General features: G+C 41.1%; 1 long non-coding RNA gene across 1 annotated transcript in view; it reads right to left on the bottom strand.

The window, feature by feature from the left end:
* Positions 1-15,276, bottom strand: part of LOC309796783 — a 205,153-nt gene that overhangs the window by 127,062 nt on the left and 62,815 nt on the right. The window contains exon 3 of the long non-coding RNA XR_014292501.1: positions 10,283-10,404. This is a non-coding gene — a long non-coding RNA (uncharacterized lncRNA). The remainder of the gene's footprint in view (positions 1-10,282; positions 10,405-15,276) is intronic.

Raw genomic sequence — 15,276 nt, 5'->3', positions numbered from 1 at the left:
CACCAGGAAATTTTGGGGGTTAATGGAAATATTCTATATCTTGTTTGTCATGATAGTTACAAAACAGATATGTCACAGTGGGTACATGCATTTGTCAAATTTCATAGACCTGTATACCAAAAAGAATGAATTTTCCTATATATAATTTATTCCTCAATTAAAAAAAAAAGCAGGGAGGGATGTAGACAGGAAATTCAAATCAGATCTCTGAAACTCCAGATTATCTATGTCTTGTCAAATGCTGCCCACAACACTTAACAGGGTGCCATTTAAATCTTCTATAACTTTCTGTGCTTCTGTGATCAGAGGCCCGGAAATAGCCATGAAGCATCATGTGAATAAAGTACCTTGTACATTTGGAATAGGGTTTTACAAGAAAAGATGAGAAAAGCAGCTCTTCCTGTATGCTGATAAAAGGTGTAAGAAGTAAACGATGTTAAGAGGCTTAAAGACCTGAGCTCTGGAAATCTTAATTTAAGAGGCGCAGGTGGGCCAAACTCCTTTTGAATAAAAGGCAGAAAATCTTCCCCAGGTTTGTTCAGGCCGGTGAGTCATTTTGGGTGAATCTGCTCAGAACAACAATTCTGCAAGGCAACAGGCATCGCTCATGACGGAGGCAGGGAAGAGGTGCTGGCCCACTCTGAAGAAGAGCTGTCTCCCCTGTCCCCTCTAAACCTGAAGTCAGGTACGTTCTTGTCTTAATGTCCTCCTCCCAATCAAGCCCGCATCTTTTTCATCCAGTACAAATCCCTTAAAGTCCCTACTGTGCTAATGAGGCCAGGAGTCTACAAACTGTGGCCCACGAGCCAAGCCCAAGTTTTTGTATGAACTTTGAGCGAAGAGTAGGTTTTTACAATTTTTTAATTGTTGAAAAAAAAATCAAAAGAAGAATACTTCATGAAGTGTGAAAACTAAATGGAATTTGAATTTCATTAATAAAGTTTTAGTGGAACACAGCCATGCCTGTTTGTTTCTGCATTGTTTATGACTACTTGAGCTCCACAACAGCTAAGCTGAGAAGCTGCCAAAAAGACCATGTGACTCACAAAGCCTAAAATATTTACTATCTGGCTCTTTACAGAAAAAGTTTGCTGACCCTTAATTTAGGCATGTTCATTCTGTTGGCTCTAAGTTCATGTCTAGACTATAAATTTATAAAAAGACAAAGCACAGAAGCATCCTTTACACAGCAGATCACGTCTCTATGACATCATAACGAATTGTGCTCTTGTATAATACCTTTTGCTGCTGCTAAGCAGGATAAAGAAATGTAGAATTGCAGGAGGAAAAGAAATAATTTGAGAAACACATGGATTCTTTGTTTCTAAAACTACTTAAGTACCCCATAGTTGTAGGCACTCCTACAGGAAATTTGTAGAGTTCAAAATAATAACTATTCATTAAGTACTGGTTCACAGTATCCAGTCACTCAACTCAAAGAACATTTTACCAATCTCTCAACTCTACAAGCTACATTGTCTTTCCAACAAAAGTGTAACAATCCTATCCAGAGCTGTGAGGGCAAGTTATACTGATTCTGGGCATTTGCCTCCTCACCTGTTTATATTCTAGCATTGCCCATATTTTCTTTTGACATTAATCAGAATATGAGGCCAAATGATATAGCAAAAAGAGTGCTGGACCCAGAAAAGGATTTAGAGTCTAAAAATGTGCATTTACATCTTGGTTATACCATTTACACTGGATGAATTTTGTAATATTTTGTAGCCCTGATGTCCTTATCTATAAAGTGTGAATAAAAATTACGCGTCACAGGACTTCTAAGTAGTAATAACTATGTGCAAGCATCATGCTTACATTATGATGATGATGATGATGATGATGATGGTGATGATGATATGTTCATTCTGTCTTCTGGTCCCCTTCCCTTTCTGCTCCCTCAACCTCACTAAAATTACTTGTCTGATATTGGGAAAGCCATTCTGTTAAGTAAGAGAGTTCCTCAGCCAGTGTGGCCAGCAAATCATTAAAAAAAAAAAAATCAGTTGTTTAAACTTTTTGATTAATTGTTCCTGTAAACTCACTTAACTAATGTTTGGCCCTTAAGCAGACAGAGACTAAACAGTTTAATATTGCCTTTATTCTGTGCTTAGGAAAATAGCCTTGTTTTCAATTAGCAGGATCAAAGATATCTCACTAATACGAGATGATGATCAATTAATTATGAGCTACACTGCTGTAAAGAGAAAATTCTCACTTTTCTTGCGCAGTCATTATCCTTCAAAAACACTGGGGTGTATCATCAAATACAGAAATGATGATCAGATCTTATGAGTTCTGAAGTAACTATTTAAAATGTTATTAACCATTTCCATGGAAAACATACCTATTAAGGGCCATAAAGGGACAAAAACAATTGGCTCTAGAAATCGTTGTGAATAGTGTCAACTCCTGCGTACATGGGCGAGGCACTGGGAATTTAATAGCACTGAATTGGGGGTCAGGGACCTGAGTTCTAGTCCTAAATCTAACGCTAACCAGTGAAATTGGCAAGTGTTGCTTTATGAGCCAGGTTTTGAGTTCACAAATGTTATCTCTCCATTCTCATGCAACTCAGTGAGTGTGCCTCTTGAGTGTTCTTGGCTCAAATCAGGAGGATGTTCCTTCTAATAAAGCAGTGATTGAAAGGTTCAAAATTCTAACAGACATTGGTTATAAGGGTTGTTGGGTTTTTTTTAAAAACAATCTCTTTTATTCTATTGAAGATTATATGCAATAAGAATCTGATACCACTCACCGAGTCTCTTGGCCATCTGCTTGTGAGGTTTCTTTGCTTTAATTGTCTCCTATGACCTAGCAGTAAAGAGCCCATCCCAAACAAGGTCAGGTTCCCTTGGATGAGTCTTGGCCCCAGACAAAGAGATTTGCTTTGCTCTTTAATACCTAAAATAATTAAGAATAATGACCTGTGAAAAAGAAAAAAGCAACCTCTGATATCCAAAACTAATCTGATGTTCACAACTAGACCTCAATATATTTACAAGCTCGTTTGACATTCACAGCCAGGACATTTTCGTTCTCCTGTAGAACATAAAATCACAGAATATCAGCCTCAAACAAGGTTACTCTGAGATCATGATAAAATGAAATGAAACAAGACCACTTCATAATTTTAAGCACAAACAAAAACAAGGTCACTGTGACACCCACAGAATACCCAATCATAGCACTATCCTCACTTTCTGACAGCAACCCATCTAGACCAGACTCCTGCTTCCTTAGATTCTCCCCTCACTCATCCCACTGGAACCCAAATCTTATAATATGTTCTAACACCCTCTTACTGAGGGACCCCATGATTCCCTGCAATGAGTAATAAACCCAATTTATTTAATCAAGTGTGCTTACAGTGGTCTTTGACTAAAAGGCATTGACACATCCAAATCTATCTTTTCCTCTCTCACCTGGGACACCTAGAGCCAGGCTGATAGAAATACTATAAAGGCACAAGCACACCAAAAAAAACCTCACCACACACAGCAAGCTATAAAGACTTGGCAGAACAACTTTGCACTCCAGTTCCTGTCCCTTTTGTATCTTTTCTTTATCTCTTGGAAATGAAATCTCCCAAGCTTCATCTACAAAAAGAAGAAATTGGACTAGAAGGGTATTTCCCAAACTATGTTCCTTGGGAAACCAGTGTCCTTCAAATGCTGACAGATGTTTTCAGAAAGGATTCTGTAGGAAAATGTGCTTGAGAAACTCTACAATCTAGAGTAAGTCCCCTTTCATAGTTCTAGTTCCCATTCTACAAGCTACTTTGAGAGTCATTTTAACCTCCCTTTACTTAAATCTCAGTTCCTTACCTGAAAAATGGTTGTTGTAATATGCCCTGCCTATTCCCCAGTGTTTGGAAGCAAATTAAAAATGTGACAGAAAAGCCTAGTCCAGAAATCAGGCCAAGAGGATGTGTCTGTGAATTAGAGCGAGCACAGCAAGGAAAGGGAGGCTGGGTATTCCAGGGCTATGCCTGCATGACAAATCAACCAAAAACTTGCATAAATTTATTATGTTCACAGATTCTATAGGTCAGGAATTTGAATACTGCATTATAGGGATGGCTTGTCTCTGCTCTACAATGTCTGGGACCTCAGCTGGGAAGTTTTGACAATGGCTGGTGGCCACAGTCACCTTGAAGGCTTCCTCATTCACCTGTCTGGTGGTTGAGGCCGGCTATTGGCTGAAACACTTATATAGAGCTTCTCCATGTGGTCTCTCCATGTGAGCTAGTTAGAGCTTCCTAACAGCATGATGGCTGGGCTCTAACAGAGCAAGAGGGACGTGCATGGCATGTTTATGACCTATCCCAGAAGTCACATAGTGTCACTTTTGCCATATTTTAATGGTCAAGGCAGTCACAAAGTTTCACCCAGATCAAGGGGAAGGGACATAGACCCTACCACCCAATAGCAGGAGTGTCAAGGTCACACTGAAGAAGAGCATGTGGGATGGGAGACATTTTTGTGACCATCTTCAGAAAATACAGCCTTTTACTCTGGGGCAGATGCAAAGTCAATGAAAAAATACAGATTCTTGAAGTCTGGCTGGAGGAAGAACAAGAGGAAGAAATCAAGGATTTTCCCAGATTTCAAGTCTAGGTGGATAAAGAATAACCACTAAAGGGAAGGCTTGAGTCAGAGTCAGTTTGGGGAGAAAGACAGCTCAAAAGATGTTCCCAGTAGTTCTGCCTTTTGAGTTTGGAGAACATATGAGCATGTTTACTGGCAGAGATAATGGAGCCAAGAGGAAGACTAAAGATAGAAAATGGGGGAGAGAAAATTAATAGGACAAGATTCTGGAGGAGACAGATGTGACTAAATACTCAGATGGAGGTTTAACTTCACATGGAGAAATGCTATTTCTCTGAGGAAATAGGAGGAGAGGATGGGGGAAATAGAACAGAATTCTGAGACATTTTGAAGTGCAGAGAAGGGAAAATGGCAGATCTCAAACTGAATAGCCTATCTTCTCAGGGAAGTAAGAGATAAGAAAATCTATTGAAATTAACATGAGATGTCTTGAAGTCCATAAGGAATAGAAATGACTAGGCAAGAAACTGAATAGGATATCTGTAGGATATGACTCAAGTAGTTCTTATTTTTGAAAAAAGTTGAAAGATTGTTAAAATGATAATTATTGACACTGGGTGATGGAATATGGGAATTTATTATACAGCTCTCACTAAGTATGTGTATGATTGAAATTTTCATAATAAAATGTTTAAAATTTTTAAAAAGCTTTTGAATAATACACTTATCTGGTTTTTTTTTTTTTTAAGAAACTATAACATTGCATTTTTATTTGTGGGTTGTCAATAAAAATGTTTCCCTTAGGTCAATGGCTCTCAATGGTGAAAGGATTTTCTATTTGTCTCATACTTATTACTACCCTAGATAAAAGTTCAGTCAATTCACATGTACCTGTAAAACCCTCTGCCTAATATTTTTAAAATGCCTGCTGTATACTTTAGGCAAGTTCTGAGATGATTTCGTTTATTTCCCCTAACAGCGCATTATTGCTTTTTGTTGAACTAAACAAAAGTCTTTTATTTCTTTACTATCGTTGTTATTATTATTATTACTTAAGAAAAGTTGGTTGCAGGTTGGGTTTTTTTTGTTGTTGTTTTTTGTTTTTTTTGCGGTTTGCGGGCCTCTCACTGCTGTGGTCTCTCCCGTTGCGGAGCACAGGCTCCGGACACGCAGGCTCAGTGGCCATGGCTCACGGGCCCAGCCGCTCCGCGGCATGTGGGATCTTCCCGGACCGGGGCACGAGCCTGCGTCCCCCGCATTGGCAGGCGGACTCTCAACCACTGCGCCACCAGGGAAGCCCTGGGTTTTTTTTTTTTTAAGTAATTTTTTCTTTTTTCTTTTTAATTTATTTTTGGCTGCATTGGGTCTTTGTTGCTGCGCGCGGGCTTTCTCTAGTTGCGGTGAGCAGGGGCTACTCTTCGTTGCGGTGCGTGGGCTTCTCATTGCGGTGGCTTCTCTCGTCGTGGAGCACGGGCTCTAGGCGTGCGGGGCTTCAGTAGTTGTGGCATGCAGGCTCAGTAGTTGTGGTGCACAGGCTTAGTTGCTCCACGGCACGTGGGATCTTCCCAGACCAGGGCTCGAACCCGTGTCCCTGCACTGGCAGGCGGATACTTAACCACTGCACCACCAGGTAAGCCCCACAGGTTGGGCTCTATTCTGTCCTTTTCACAGCGATACCCATGTGAAGAATATCACAGGGTTTCCAGTCTTGTTAGATTTCTTCTTGGCATTGGGAAAACATTGAGCTGGCAAAATAAATAGCTCAAATCTCAGAAACATGTTAGAGTGATATGGAATCCTGTATGCTTCATAGCACTAATCAACAACCATTTATATTCTCGGGGATTGAAGAAAACATATTAAGAAAGGATATCCTTGCCTTGTACAAAACTGTCACAGTCAGCTAGCAAGAAATATTAAAGACTGAAGAAATATCCATGAAGCAGCCACTTGGTTTTCTGAATCATGTCAATGATACCCAGAATTCATCAAGTTCATGGTTCCACATCTTGGATTGTGAAAAGTAACTAGGAAGTGTGCGTGATTTTGACCTTTAATCAAGATCTCTTTTTCTGCATTATATTAGGAATAATGAATTGTCATAAATATCATGTGGCTCAAACCAATATTCTGGGAAAATGGCTGCTGGGTTTTAGAAATTAGATGGCAAGCAACTCAAAATCAGATACTGCAAGTATCTTAAAAGGAGAGTAGCCTAGCTTTCCAGCTTTAGATCTTACCAAACCATCCACATGTTGACCAGGCTCCTGTTCAGGTAAGAAGCACTAGAATGAAGAACATATTTACATAATATGGTGGATGAAAAATCTGAACAGGATAGAGGGAGAGGGAGAGAAGACCTGGGAGATTAATGAAAGGGAAGACTCAAAAGCATGAACTCAAGGTCTGAGGGGCGGAAGACATCATGCATCCCTTGCTGAGGGGTCAAATTATTTCTTTCATATCAGGACAGCAATGTGAAGACAGAAAACAGGAAAATTTTCAGTCAAATGCATTTTACTGGGCAAAATGCATTTACTGTAGCCAACTTCAGTCTCAATGACCTTTCATGGCAATTTGAGGATTACAAAGGAAAAATTACTGACATCAAATGACAGCACCCACTGACACTATTCATCCCTTGACTGACAGTAATCACAAGTTGCTGTCTATAAAGGAATTTTTTTTTTTTTTTTTTTTTTGCAGTACGCAGACCTCTCACTGTTGCGGCCCCTCCCGTTGCGGAGCACAGGCTCCGGACGCGCAGGCTCAGCGGCCATGGCTCACAGGCCCAGCCACTCCGCGGCGTGTGGGATCTTCCCAGACCGGGGCACGAACCTGGGTCCCCTGAATCGGCAGGCGGACTCTCAACCACTGCGCCACCAGGGAAGCCCAAGGAATTTTTATTTAATGGAGAAAGAAGCATATGTCACTTTATCTTAGCATCTTACTAAACAGTAGTTCTGGGATTCATGTGCATGGACTACAGACTATGCCTAGAGCTCTGCTCCTGATCTGATGTTGGAAAAATTGTGAAGATGTATAATACATGACAAACTAGGGGAGAGAAAAAGACTGAGAGTGAGGCTGGAGTGGGACTGGTGGCGATTCTTTCTCTAAATCCCCTCACTTCCTTAGTGGATATAAAATATGAGCCAGATATACACAGACACTCTTAGTGGCCAGAGAAGAATCATCTCATCCTTTCCTTTTTGGCTTTAACGAGTTCCCAAAGATCTAGTCAAAGGGTCGGTGTTGGATGGACCTAGTGGAGATGCCACTCATGGTTCGGCCCTTGTCCAATCATCCCAGGAAAAAGCCTTGTCCATGGATAGGCACAGCCATACCACGCAGCCCCTGCACTCTCCAACCCTGTGTGACACAGACCTATGGCCCCAGTAATGGAGGCAGGGGCCCACCTTGGTCCAGCTCCAAGCCCTGACACAGACTAACTCTTGTGCTAAAAGAGTGAGGAGTAAGTGCAGACATTAGCTCAGCAAAATTGATTCCAGGCATTGAACATGAAGCAAATGTTGAAAGGAAAATATAATTTTTGTGTCCAGGTTTCCCTAACTGTGGTAGGCTGAACAATGCCCTTCCCCAAAGATGTCCATAACCTAATATCGAGAACCTGTGAATGTTGTTACCTCATGTAGTAAAAGAGATTTTATAGATGTCATTAAGTTAAGGATCTTGAGATGGGGAGATTATCCTGGATTATCTGGGTATGCCCAATGTATTCACAAGGGCGCTTATAAAAGGGACACAAGAGGAGTCAGAGAAGGAGATGTGATAGCACAAGCAGAGGAACAGAGAGAGAGAGATTCAAAGATGCTACACTGCTGGCTTCGAAGACAGAGGAAGAAGCCATGAGCCAAGGAATGCAGGTGGCCTCTAGAAGCCAGAAAACGCAAGGAAACAGATTCTGTGCTAGAACATTCAGAAGGAATGCAGTCCTGAAAACCCACTGCAGACTTCTGACCTCCAGAACTGTAAGATAATAAATTTGTGGTGTTTTAAGTCACTGAGTTTGGGGTCATTTGTTTCAGCAGCACTTGGAAACGAATATGCCAAGAGCCCATACAGACAAGATGAGATCAGTTCACTCCTGGCCCCTAAATTACAACCACTTAAGTCCTATCTCACTTGTCAGTAGAAGTCCAGCCTTTCTTTGACTCCTCTCCATAAATAAAAGGGAAAGTTTACTCCTTCCAGGAAGTTGCCTTGGTTGTTTCCGGCTGACTCAGTCCCCTCCTGCTTTGAAACCACTCCTTCCCTCCACCCATGGGGCCACTGATGACCCTGCTGCTGGTCACTGTCCACCCCCAGGATTCACTTCCCTTGCATTCCTGCATCACTCCTTTGTATTGCTTCACCCAAAGCATGACCCTGATCAGCTTCCCTAATTTTCGAAGTGAAATGCAAATGCAAGGCTGAAGCTTGTTGTAATAAGAAAAAATAATAAGTAATGGTAAAACTACTAGTTGAGGAAGTTACAACACAGAAGTAACCATCTTAGGTTGGATTCCTTAGAACTGGAACCTGAGATGAGAATTCTTAGGCACGTGATTTCTTCTGGGAGAGAGCAGAGGAATGAGGGAAGCAGGATGAGCCAGGGGAAGGAGTGAAGTTATCATGGGATCTTACTGGGAATTCAGCTTCAACCTGATCCCACAGGGAATTCTGGAATACAAACTGCACCAGAGGATAATACCACCTCGAAGGCAAAGGGGCCAGCCTTCTGTACCCTGTGTCAGTCCGTCGTTGGCCATAGCCACTTGGGGAATGGGGTAGCATAACCTCCCAGATGAGGAGACTCCCACTCTGCTGAGAAAAATTCTCCAGATAAAGAGGTAGCGATGAATAGGCAAACCCATAGTTGCTGAGGGATGCCATCAGGGGTCCTTAAAAGGGATGTGAGTGGGCACCAACTGCATCCATGACAACAGCGTATAACATAGCTCACAACTAGTCCCAGAAGAGCACCTCTGCCCTGCCCTGTCCTCACCACTGTTCAAAAGAGTTAACTTTACTCTTCATTTTTCCACCTCCTTTTCACTCCACCAACAGAAACGTCCTTGAGCTGTCTCTTCTCCCTGGAGGAGAGGTCCCAGAGACATTTCTTTCTCCCTTAAACACATCACCCAATCCTGTTTCAGTTTCAGGATTTTCCAAAATGATTGACAGCCCTCACTCCCTAATCTTGGTCTTAGGACTCCAAGAAGACACTGGAACACAAAGGCCCAACATTAGTACATTTGTCCTAGTTTGAGTAACATGTGTGTACGGCACCAACAGTCCAATCTACATTGAGCCAAAGTGATTAGCTCATCATTTCCCTTTCACAGCCATTCAGTCCTCCTTGGGGAGGTAAAGATTAACCCTCCACTTTATTCCTGCCATGCACAAACATCTCCATAAGAACAAGCAATAACATGCAGGCACTGAAATCTATAAACCCCTTCCTAGGGAAGAACATATCACCGAAAAGTGTTATTCATACTGCAGGTGGCAACCCATTAGTGGTCTTGAGAAAAAATTAATGAAAAAAGGCAGACTAGAAAAGATTAAAATTCATTTCAAATAACAAATGTACATGCTGTTTCATGGAGCAATACTTTGTTTCAGTTATATTTATTCATATATGTATATTCAAACATTTGTACGTCTGGGTCATGATGTATTTCTTACTATAGGTAGGAGCCAAAAAAAAAGTTGGGAAAAAAACTCACCAATGTAAACACTTTTCACTACACAGATAACTTCTCTCATTTTCATCTGGAACAGATTGGTTTCTTGATGTCACTGGAGGTTTAGAAATCTTCATTTATTGTTGTGTGTCTTTGCTTCATTTCTACAAAAGAGAAAGTTCCATCTGGGTATTTGCTTTCCCCCAAACAAGAGAACTGTCAACTCCATTCCATATCCCAAAGGTGAACTGAACTCTACTTCTCTACAAAGCCTGCTTTAAACTTTGAAATTATAACATTATGGATTGAAGTAGGTAGAATTATGTCCCCTAAAAAGATATGCTCAAGTCCTAACTCCCAGTACCTGTGAATGTGACCTTATTTGGAAATAGGGTCTTGGCAAATGTAATCAAGTTAAAATGAGGTCATACTAGGTTAGGGTGGGCCCTAATCCAGTGGCTGGTATCCTTGTAAGAAGAGGGAAATTTGGACACAGAGACACACAGGGAGAATGCCACGTGACAAGAGGCAGATATTGGAGTGATGTGCCCACAAGCCAAAGAATGCCCAGGATTGCCAGAAACCACCAGAAGCTAGGCAGTGGCAGAGAAAGATTCTTCCCAAGAGCCTTGAGAGAAAGAATGGTCCTGCTGATACCTTGATTTTGGATTTCTTGCCCCCAGAAATGTGAGAGAATACATTTCTTTTATCTTAATTCTCTGGTAGTTTGTTTCGGCAGTCTTAGGAAACTAATACATGGGTTTTCCTATTTCTACACTCACCACTGAATTTTCAAAGATCTTAGCAAATATTTACATGTACCTGCTTGAATATTCATAAAACATCTCTGAAAAGATAACCAAGAAACTGACAACACTAGTTGCCTTTGGGAAAGGGAAGTGGGTAGCAGCAGAATAAGGGAAGGAGATTTTTTACTATAATACCCTTTTGAATGTTAAACCATGTGATGTATTATCTATTTAACTAAAAATAAAAATTTTGAAAATTTATGGCTCAAACAACCTACCTAGCAATCTTCCCCACCTCCCCAGAGATCACTGCTGATGGAAGCCTGTCCCATTTTTTTTAAACGAAGATGTAAAATCCTAAAAAGAAGGATCACCCTCTTTCACAGAGAACACCTGGTTCACAGTCATTTCCCTTTTGTACCAAAAACCCAGGAAGGCTAACTGTCTAGTCTTATTCAGAGATATCTTTAGTCATCTGCCTCTCTCTTCCAAGCTTTTTGCTTAAGGATAAAAAGGTACAACACTGGCAGCTGAAACAATGTTCCTATCCATGATATCCTTAATTACTGACTTAAATGAAGAGCCATTGTCAGATTTCCTCATTAAAAGACATATTTTATGAGCAGATAACTCACACGAATGATTTAAGAAGGACAGATTCATCAGACAGTTTGAGGTTGAATCTAACAAAGTATGCAAAGTTAATTATATAATTTGAAATGTTGGACAAAATGGGTCCAAGGGTCTTTCAACATCAAAGCCTCTAGTGGAGAAGGATGCAGTGTAACTGGGGCCTTCAGCTAAACTCTCCCGTGAGACAACTCTGTATAATACTGGTGATCAATGCATATTTCATGAATTGAATAAAATTAAAAGCATAAAATGAAGAGCTAGAAGAGACTCTGAAATTCTTAGGCATGTTTCCCCAGCAATGCTCTGAAAATGGGCACCGGGCTGTCTGGGCTGGAATACTGACTTCACTTTAGCCAGGCTTTTTCTATGCCTCAGTTTTCTCATCTGAAAAATATAGTGAATATAATTTCTGCCTCTTAGCGTTGTTGAGTAGGTGAAGTATATGCAGTAGATGCACTTGGTACCTTGACCAGATGCCATTTACAAGGCCAGAGCACCCATCCCCTAGCAGGGGAGAATGTGGATACCCCAGCTGCCTCCATCTCTGCAGAACTGCCCCGGACTGATGGTAGCCATGCCCTCCAGGAAGTTACCCCACCCCATGGCCCACAGACAAAGACTGACTGATATGTGGGTACAAAAGAGACCCCTCCTCTCAAGGCAGGGATAACTCCAAGGTGTGGTTTGTATCTCAGAGCCTCTCTTTAAGGAAGCAAGACCGCGCGCGTCCTCGCTCACCTTCCCCCACCCCTTTCCTTTCCTGCTTCCCTCCCTCCCTCCCAGGTTCTTCCTGAACAGCACTCCCCGCGATGCGCCCGACTTCCTGCTTCAGGCTCTGCTTCTAGGGAACCCAACCTAAGAGAGGAGGTAGAGAGCTTCAAAGTTAAGGTATAAACAGTCAATCCAGTTTCATCGTTATTGCTTAATCATTCAAATTTAGAGCAAGCACAAAATCAAAGGACCTTTGACCTAATCCACCCCCGAAGGCTTACAGAGGAAAGTGGTGATACAAAATCTGAAAAGGCAGAAAATTACTTGGGTGTGTCTATTCCCAAACTAAGACTGAGGAGACAAACCAGGAGCCAGAAAGAGATAGACTGGCCCTGCTTAGATTTCTTTTAAAAACTAGAGACCCTGTGGTGAAGGCCTAAAATTAATATTATGCGTTGCCTTGAGATCTGGTGAAATCAGCAGGGTCTCAAATAGCCTAATTGCAAGTGCCTCTCCCTACTCTGCCACAAAGATCCTCTAGCCAAACAACTCTCCTTATCACAGGGACCAAGAACAGTTCCCTGCAGCCCTCAGAACTATTCAAACAAGCCAATCACATCCTCCCACAGAAGCCAGGGTACACCTCACCCTCTTGATACCATGAAGCCTGCCTCTCACAGCCCCTGGTTGTTCACTCTGCTTCTGAGTATAACTCCCACGTAGCCCTACGTGGCACGTGGGATCCTCCTGCCCCAGACTGTGAGTATGTGTGACTAATAAACCATTGTCCATCTCATCTCTCCAGCGGTGGATGCTGTGTGTTCAGCCATCCCCATAACTCCATGGTGGGAAGCCATTCATCACCAGTGGGGTAAAGAGAAGGCAATGAAAACAGACCCTTAATACCAGGGCTTGTAAGACTTCTTAGTTTTTTAACTTCTCCATTGTTTTGTTAAACGTGTCAATTTTCACATATGAAATTGAGAAAAGCCAAGTGTGTGTGTACATATGTATGTGTCAAAGAAACAAGATTAGGTTGGAAGAAGCTGGAAAACTGTCTTTCTCTGTAGCAAACACAGGAAAGAGGCTGTGTGTGTGGATAAGAGGCAGGGGTGGATGAGGCAGAGCTCGCTTGGGCCAGAGGGAGAGAGGAAGAAACGAACAACTTGCCAAGACAAAGCTGTGCTCTAGGTAGAGGCCTGGCCTCTCCCCATTAGACCAAGATGCTTCCCATTAGAACAGAAACCAAAAATCAGTGGGAACGGATCAGAGCTCAAAAGTAAAGGAAGTAAAGGTGCTTGGGCAGAAACGAAAAATGAATGAAGAACAGGTGAAATATACATTATTCGTCAAGAGCTCCTGACACTGTGGTTCTTATTAATGCAGAATGTGAGGGATGAGGTTTGGTTTCTCTCACTAGTTTTAGCTAAGGTCATCAAAAATTTTGGCTGCCTTTTAAGTACACAGTACCTTGACCTTGATACTCAGCCTAGTTATGAGATTACTGGGGACAAATTGAAGGAGGTGCCCATTTCTAGAGCCTTACAGGAGAAACCTTTCTGATAATCCCCAAATTACATCCCTCTGGACTTTTCATTCAATTCAACTCATGATTTAGGCACTAAGCACCTATACTATACAATACCTAATGTACCGGGTTTTTCCATATGTGCACCTATGATATGAGAGAATCTGCCCTTTTAACAAGCCCAAAGGTGAGTCTTATGTGTCCCAAAATTTGAAAAGTAATACTTGAAAAGATGCAAAGGAGAAAAAGACAGGTGAAGCACTGACATTAAAATACAAGAGTGTTCTTTGGAAAAAATGGGTCAGAGGCATTTCTCCAGAGAAGACGTACAGATGGCCAACAGGTACATGAAAAAAATACTCAAACTCACTACCAGTCAAAATCACCTTATACCAGTCAGAATGGCCATCATAAAAGTCTACAAATGGGGAGTTCCCTGGCAGTCCAATGGTTAGGACTTGGCACTTTCACTACTGTGGCTCAGGTTCAATGCCTGGTCAGGGAACTAACATCCCATAAGCTATGTGGCGCGGCCAAAAAAAAAAGTCTACAAATAACAAATGCTGGAGAGGGTGTGGAGAAAAGGGAACCCTCTCACACTGTTGGTGGCAATGTAAATTGGTGCAGTCACTATAGAGAACAGTATGGAGGTTCCCTAGAAAACTAAAAATAGGGTTACCATATGATCCAACCACCCTACTCTTGGGCATATATCTGGAAAAGATGAAGACTCTAATTCTAAAAGATACATGCACCCCAGTGTTCATAGCAGCACTATTTATAATAGCCAAGACACGGAAGCAACCTAAATGGCCATTGACAGATGAATGGATAAAGATGTGGTATGTATATATATATATATATATATATATATATATATATATATATATATATATTAATACAATGGAATATTACTCAGCCATAAAAATGTATGAAATAATGCCACTTGCAGCAACATGGATGGACCTAGAGATTATCATACTAAGTGAAGTAAGTCAGACAAAGAAAGGTAAATATATGATATCACTTATATGTGGAATCTAAAAAATGATACAAATGAACTTATTTACAAAACAGAAATAGACTCACAGACATAGAAAACAAACTTAAGGTTACCAAAGGGGAAAGGTGGGGGGAGGGATAAGTTAGGAGTTAGTGATTAACAGATACACACTACTACATATAAAATAAATAAACAATAAGGACTTACTGTATAGCACAGGGAACTATATTCGATACCTTGTAATACCCTACAACGGGAAAGAATCTGAAAAAGAATATACATATGTGTGTGTGTGTGTGTATATATATATATATATACACACATATATGTGTGTATATATAACTGAATCATTTTGCTGTACACCTGAAACTAATGCAGCATTGTAAATCAAGTATACTTCAATTTAAAAAAA

Source organism: Mesoplodon mirus (genome assembly GCF_964341445.2).
Source record: "Mesoplodon mirus genome assembly, chromosome: X".
In the NCBI taxonomy this organism is placed as follows: Eukaryota; Metazoa; Chordata; class Mammalia; order Artiodactyla; family Ziphiidae; genus Mesoplodon; species Mesoplodon mirus.
This window is presented reverse-complemented; position numbering and strand designations above follow the sequence as displayed.